This window comes from Saccostrea echinata, unplaced genomic scaffold, assembly GCF_033153115.1.
Source record: "Saccostrea echinata isolate AGI-Se365-2 ecotype Australia unplaced genomic scaffold, CSIRO_AGI_Sech_v1 ptg000036l, whole genome shotgun sequence".
Taxonomy (NCBI): domain Eukaryota; kingdom Metazoa; phylum Mollusca; class Bivalvia; order Ostreida; family Ostreidae; genus Saccostrea; species Saccostrea echinata.
In genome coordinates this window covers 6,548,524-6,556,172 of record NW_026889785.1, presented here as the reverse complement: position 1 = coordinate 6,556,172, position 7,649 = coordinate 6,548,524, and the positions used below count along the sequence as shown (strand labels likewise).

The 7,649-nt window shown below is 32.0% G+C and overlaps 1 pseudogene; it reads right to left on the bottom strand.

The window, feature by feature from the left end:
- Nucleotides 1-3,497: 3,497 nt before the first annotated feature.
- On the bottom strand, nt 3,498-6,498 carry LOC133199941 (piggyBac transposable element-derived protein 3-like; annotated as a pseudogene).
- Between the last annotated feature and the right edge of the window lie 1,151 nt (nt 6,499-7,649).

Genomic DNA, 7,649 nt, shown 5'->3' with positions numbered 1-7,649 from the left:
ATCATTTCTACATCCTGTAAATTATCAAGATCTAACCCGTTATAGAGGAAGGATACGAGTTTTTATCCCATCTCAAAGACCTGTTTACTTCTACGATTTTGCCGCATTTTGAGTCCTAAAAACGTCTCAAGTTTTGCTATAATGAAACTACGGAAATTGGAAATCCGTTCGTTTGGATTTTAGCAGTTAGTTTTTATGAATTGTCTAAGTTTGACGCTTTAAAAGAGAGAAATTTCAAATACTTAAGTGATGTCGGATTGCGGTGGTTTAAGAAACATGACAGAAACCCCTAAAAAAAATCAAGGTATGATTGTTTTTTTGTTATTAAACCATGTTTAGGTAATCAGAAATGTAGTTGTTTTCTATTATTATGTGTACAATCGATGAAAAAGTGAAATCTTACGGGCAAAATGCAAAATCTTACTGACAATCTAATATAAAATACTGAAAGACAACAATTTGGGTAAACAGGTCTGCGATCGAGGCCGTTAAATGCCCCCAGATTTTCGTAGAAGTAGAACTATTTTCAATTACTGTCTTATAAAAATGTAAATTTTGCATAAATAATTAAAAATGTGACTTTGTTCCTCAAAAATCTTAGGCTACCCATGTATCCCTGTTTATGGAATTGATCTTGAAAATTCCTAGCATCATTTATTTCTGGAGTTAAACAATTAGTTCTCTGAGCAGCTTAATCCACGTCTTGCATAGGCGCCGACTCATTTTGTGTTTGGTATAAAACTGTACCTAATCCATTTTGGCATGCATCTGTTTTCAGTTTGAATAGTTGACTTAAGTCTGGAAAGGCTAAGACGGATGGTGATGTCAGCTTTTCTTTGAGGATGTCAAATGTCATTGCTGTTCATGGTTCCATCTCCACTTTGGATCTGCCTTTTTCTTACCGTTGCTTCTGGGTTTCTTACCATTACATCAGTGAGTGTACTAACAAAATCTTTAATAATGCTTTTACAGTATCCGACGAAGCCAAAAAAATTGTCTAACCTGTTCAGAAATGGTAGTTACTGGCCACTTTTTGACTTTGGAAATATTATCTGGATGTAGCTTAATCCCATGCTTTTAAACAATATGTCCATAATTTCCGATACGTTGGAAAACGTGTTGAGAGTCGGCCAAGATGTTGTCTGAAAGAAGAAAATAAAATAATATAATTAAACCACCTTAGCCCTTTCTCTACCGGCGCTTTTTACGTGATTTTGGAGACCTTTTGACAGAGCATTATCAAATTATTTCTAATTTTTTAATCAAAGGAGAAAGCTAGGCATAATGCATACTATTTTGTAGGGAATGTTTTAGAGATGATTTTTCATGACTATTCAGATACCCACGACTGACCTTATTAGTAGAAATGGAGGTCAAAGGTCAATTAAGTGCAAAATTTTATCGAAATTTTTTGTTACTTTTTAATCTTCAAGCTAAAAATTTACAATGGTGTATGTTGAAATAGGAAATTTGGAATATACTCACAAAAGAGTATTATACTGTACCACATGAATCACATAAACTTTTTTTTCAATTCTGTATATAATGACTTAAAAGGGGTTGCTTAGCAACATAATAGTTTTTAATTTTCGGGCAGCAATTTTCGTTTTTTACTCATCCTAGACACATTTATGCATTCCAGCACACATTAAAGTCAGATGTGAGGTCTTAAAATTAAAAGGAATATACAGAAGATAAATTGTCTTAAAGTTTGACCTCATTAGAACTTTTTTTAGGTCAAAGGTCAAATAAGTGCAAAAATTTTATCAACTTTTTCAACACTTTTCAGTATTCTTGCTAAAGTTTTACACGATGGATGCTGAAATAGAAAAATTCTGAAAACACTCTCTAGAAGGCATTATGCTGAACTGCAATATCCATACACCATTTAAGTTTAAATTTGTGTTTAATGACTTTTAAGTGGTTGCTTAGCAACTACAACATTTTTTTTTTATTTTTTGGCTGTATATGTTTGTTTTCACTCAATCTTGACACTTTTGTCACTCCATGATATTGATTAGTAAGATATGGAGCCAAAATAATGTAAAGGATATACAAGACATTCTAATTATATGTGCTGATGAGCCTACTAAGATACAACTAAAACACCATTATCACATTAATCAATTTAATTGATAAATGAATATTTTTGGTTGCTAAGTAACAATACCCATAGTACAATTTTAACTAAAATTCACATTTCTGCCTCCATACAGTATAATATCAATATACCTACAAAGCATAATGTTTACCATATACCAAATTATTTAAAAAGATATTCCTCAGACATATTTTATTAGGTTTTTAGCAATAATTAACCTTAATATTTTTGAGACAGTAAAGGTCAAAGGTCATTAAGTGCAAAATTTGTGCTTCAGATTTTTGTCTCTTTTTTCAAACTTTTCCTTCCACTATGAGAAAATAAATTAAAAATTACAAAACCGAAATAGACGCCTTTTACACTACTGTTTATTTAAAATAATTCAATTTTGATTTTTAATAAATATTTTTGGCTGCTAAACAACAACACCGAGGGAAATATTATACAAAAATACTTGAGGTACTATCCATTTGACACTCCAATGTTTCACTCTTCTTCCTTTAAAAACAGTTCAAATTAATTATCTAAAAACTTAAAATGAAATATGTTTCTTATAATGAATTTCACATTCATTTTACAAAGATATCCAAATTTGATAAAAATTCTGATAAACTAGCATGATTGCTTACATATCAACAAATGTATGGCAAATTACACCTATATGTAAATTTAATATAATCGATAATCAAGAGGTTGAACATAATTGTTGAGAAACTTTATGCAATGTCATCAAGTCTCATAGCAGTTTAATATTTATATATGTACATATATTAGAATTCACTGGACATCAGAAATATGTACTTTAAAAATACATGTTTTTCATAGCTTTCTCTTTTTACATGACAAATCTGCACTCTTTCGAACATCTTCTCCTTCTTTACTATGCCATTTCTTAAAACAATTTCTGTCACTTGATAAACAAAGAGAAACTTGGCATGATGGACAAAATACAAGTGTCTTATAACTAGGAGACTTCCTCTTTTAAAGTATTGCCTCAGCATTACAAAATGTACAATCTTTTCTCTTATCTAAAAATTCAGGTATACATTTAACAACACTTTCTTTTGATACACACATTTCATTCAAACCCATCAGTGACAAAGCAAGTGATTCACGAAATTCAAGTTGTCCAAACCCTGAAGAACAATTTGTAATCTGACTTTCATGCGGTTTACTAAATTCCTGAAAAAGAATGTAAGAATTCACAACCATTATATCTAATAAATGAAAAAACAAAACTTTCCACCAATGATATTGTGTTCTTATATAAGATGGATATTTATTTGTAAACTGGTTTGAAAGATCAACAGCTCCCATACATTTATTATAATCATTTGCTATTACAGGTTGTACTAGTTCTTTTTTGTTCCAAGTTAATCTAGATTTCATAGTGCGTTCACAAACAGTTGTAGCTGAACCCTGGTGTAAATGTGACTACTTTACAGTCTTTCCACTGAACAAATACAAATTCATCAACTCTGTGCCATCTAAAGTCACCACGTGTTGCTACTCTTTCGCAAATTTTTACATCTCTAAGTTCATCAGGTATACGTAAACTGTTTGATTTCAGTACCCAAACAAGGTAAAGTTTCCTTGCAAACAATTCTTTGCCAAGAGCTAAAGATGTATAAAAACAATCAGTAAAAAGCCTCTACCCTTGATCAAAAAGGGATTCACATAATCTAAGTGTTACATTGTATCCAATACCTTTTGCACGATCAGTAAATATGGTGTTCTTTCCAAGGTAAACAAAGAAGTCATATGTGTACCCAGACATGTTACAAGCTACAACCCAAAGCTTTATACCAAAGCGAATAGGCTTGTCTTAAATAAATTGACGAATACCAGAGAACTTATGTTTTGATGAAACCATTCTATCATCTACAGCTATTTCCCTGTGTGGCTGGTAAAATTCCTTTGACTTTTCTTTCACATGGTCAACCAATGACTGTACACGCATCAACTTCTCAGCTGTTAAAAATAAGATTGAAAGCAATGTAAACTGTGCTTCACTGACCCTATCTGTAGTTTTTAGAAATGCTACACTTAAAGATAAATTGCAAAAAGTATTAATGTACTGGGCCTTTTAGAAAAAAAATGCTGTAATTCAGTCATTTACTTTTGTTCAAGAACTGCAATGCAAGCATTAATTTCCTGACTTATTAGCTTCAGAGACTGAGTTAACATTTATGTTACATACATGTAAATGCAACTGTGACATATTTACAAGCTAATTGGAGGGTTTAAATGTCAAATCTTCTTCAAGTACAAAGACATAATACATAAATACAGTAAGAGAAACCTTTGTTGATATCAGCTGGAGGTGTTACTTGTAAGAAGGATAAGATGGCCTGAAATCTAGTTCTCGACATAACTCTTGGTACTGGGTTGTTCCGATAGAGAGCCTGCGTTGACCAATACCTTTCTAGCGTTTGGAACTTTACCACAGACATGTATAAAATAATTCCGAGAAATCTGAAACAAAAGTACATGTATTTCTTTTAAATGGTTATGGTTCAAGTTGTGCTGACCTTACATAATAAGGAATCTAAGTTAGCATTAGTTTCATGTATGAGTTGAGTTGTAAGATATTTCATATTTAGTGATTTGATGATGTAAATTAGTTGAATCTGATACGTCAAGAAACATTTGTTTAAAAAACACTATTACCCACTGAATAATGAAGCCACGCCCTCAAGCATAGCAACATTGCTTGACGACATTTAATATTAAAAATATTATATTGAATGTGCAGAATTTATGCGCGCAGGGTTCATTGTTCACTGTATTATTTGTATAAAAATTCAGTATAATATAATAAATATTGCATGTTACTTTGTAGTTGAGTGAAACATTGAAAATTTTCATCCCTTGAAAACCATTGTCAATCTTGGCTGCACCTTGGTTGACAATAGTTTTCTTGGGGTGAAATTCTCCATGTTACATGCAACTACATGCAGTACATACTTATATAATATGTAATTGCAGTTTACAGCATGTATGGTAAATGCAAATGACTCATAGGTAATACAAAAATAGCCTGAGTTGGTAGAGGTGATATTGAGGAAATTTACTTTATAATCTAAATTACATTAATTTAGAATTAGTAATACCTGTACAATTCCTCTACAGTGAGAGGAGTTCAATTCCCTTGACTTGCATAGGATGACCTTTCCCCTCTAGATATAAGTATTTCGGCATGATGATTGGTGGCCACACAGATCGAAAAAACCAAAGCCTCCGTCAAAATCATTTTTAAAAAATCAACTGGTTCTCTGAACTGCCTAGCGCCATATCTGATAGAAAACTGGACATATAAGACTTAAAGTATTTCTCATAACCCTGCTTATGAATTTGATACCAATTCCCTTTTAAAATTAAATATATTTTTAAAATAACAAACACACTGCAATACATTTGTCCTCTACTGACCCAATAATTTTTCATAGTACACCACACCCCAATCACAATATTATTAGAATTTGGAAATGAAACTGAGAAATTAAAATCTGAATTGTACATGATTTTTCACATATTAATGAAAAAAATTCTTTTAAAATTGCTATGCTTTTGTTCAAAGTTCCAAATGACTTTCGGGTTGTGGTGGTGGTGGGATGGGGGTAGGGGGGCTGCAGTTCTCAACTGGCAAGAAAATAATTTTTCTTGTTTGGTGCTACATGTACCCCCCCCCCCTCTCATGAAATTAGAATTGTGGAGTTTGGACAAGTTACATATCTTGTACATTTATACTATTTTATTTACATTTTTTTTTGGCTTGACAAACTTAGAAGAAAGTAAACTGTCTCGGATCATATTGGAAAGAAATAATCTGTCTACTAGCATTGAAATAAATAATTTGACTCGAAAGACTTTGCCCCTAACCCCCCCCCCCCTCCCCCATAAAAAAAATAAATAAATAGTCGCTCCCCTTAAAGAACCGAACCACATTCTGGTCAGTCAATTATTACTTGACTCCCTCCTCATAATCACTGAACTAGGCCTAGGATATTACTTTATATGTATCATTTGTATACCCCGTTCGAAATGCAAATATCAGCAACGCGCAACATGCCGCGTTCCTGACCTTGACTGGACCTTAAAAATATATCACTATGTCTCAACGCTAAATAATTTTTTGTAAACTGTTAAATCTTTTCCCCTCATTACTAAGTTTCAATACTTTTATAAATATAGGTATTTTCTTTCACGAAATTGCAAATACACATCAAATTGATAATTTTCCTGATCAAAATTCTGACCAGTGTGTAAAAACAGTAGATCTAGACTTACTTGTCATCAATATTAAACACAGGATCGCTTGGGTCATTATCAAGTGCATCCTGTAACAAGAGATCTAAGGCATCCTCTTCATCTGACGATATCAGGTCGTTTTCCATGGTCAAGCAGAATAAGTAGACTGTAGTTTAAAGATAAATTCTTCCGAGCGTTTGCTGTGTTGTTTTCAGTAGAAACGGAAACACGTGGTGTCCATGCATCTGCACATGTGATGCGGGTACGGAAGGACAATAATATGCGGAATTATTATGTTCCCCCCCAAAAAATGATAAAACCTTTATAATGAATATGTCACGTCTTCCGATGCAGCATCTTCATAATTAACAAAATCCTTCTACAATGTTTGATGTAGGTTATAAGTTTTAAATAATCACTCAATTTAGCCTACATGTACATGAATAGCATATTTAATACTGGTATGTTGACGAAACTTCTAAATTTCTGCGTTGAAATAGATCCTAATCAGAATAAATAAATAAAGTAAATTAATAAATAAATAACTCTACAGTATTGTTTTAAATTCCATGCATATACTAGACTTCTATTTTTTAGAGGTACATCTATACCATGTACATGCAATAAATCGTGTCACAACTCAAATCTTTCACATTACGTTGTATCACTTTTTCATTAAAATTAACAATTTTTCGTCCGAGAATGCAAAACTTAAACTATTGTAGAAAGGCGAATACGTATAAGATTTTGATGAAATAAAAACTAATGAATAGGAAATTTTCTGTACTCTTACCATCTAGATTTAGTTTTGCCTATTTCCATACCTAAATATGAGTAAAAACTCTTTTTATTTAAACTTGGCCAAAATTTCCCTTGGAAAACGGAAAAGTGATCAAATTTTATAAATTTTCACCACAAAAAGGAAAGAATTAAAAAAAATATTTATATACTCTGGAAGCTAAGGACACTGTCTTTTTGAAAGTATTTGACAAAATTTATTTTACGCTGAATTTAAAATTTCACCAGTCGTACAAAAAATCAATGTCGCATATCAAAATATTGTTGAATTCGTAGAACCCTAGAGGTCCTACGGTGAATGCAGTTTTTTCTTAATGGTGTTCGTCCATCTACCTAATAATATTACCAGAGAGAGAATCGAAAATTTTCTAAATCCTTGGGGTTTTTTTTTGTGGTCTGTTTGTTGTTTGTTTTTCTTGATAATTATTCACTCATATGGAGACGCCTAAATTCTCGGTAATGCATAATTGTCCTTTATAGTCAGAGTTAAGCTGTCTGT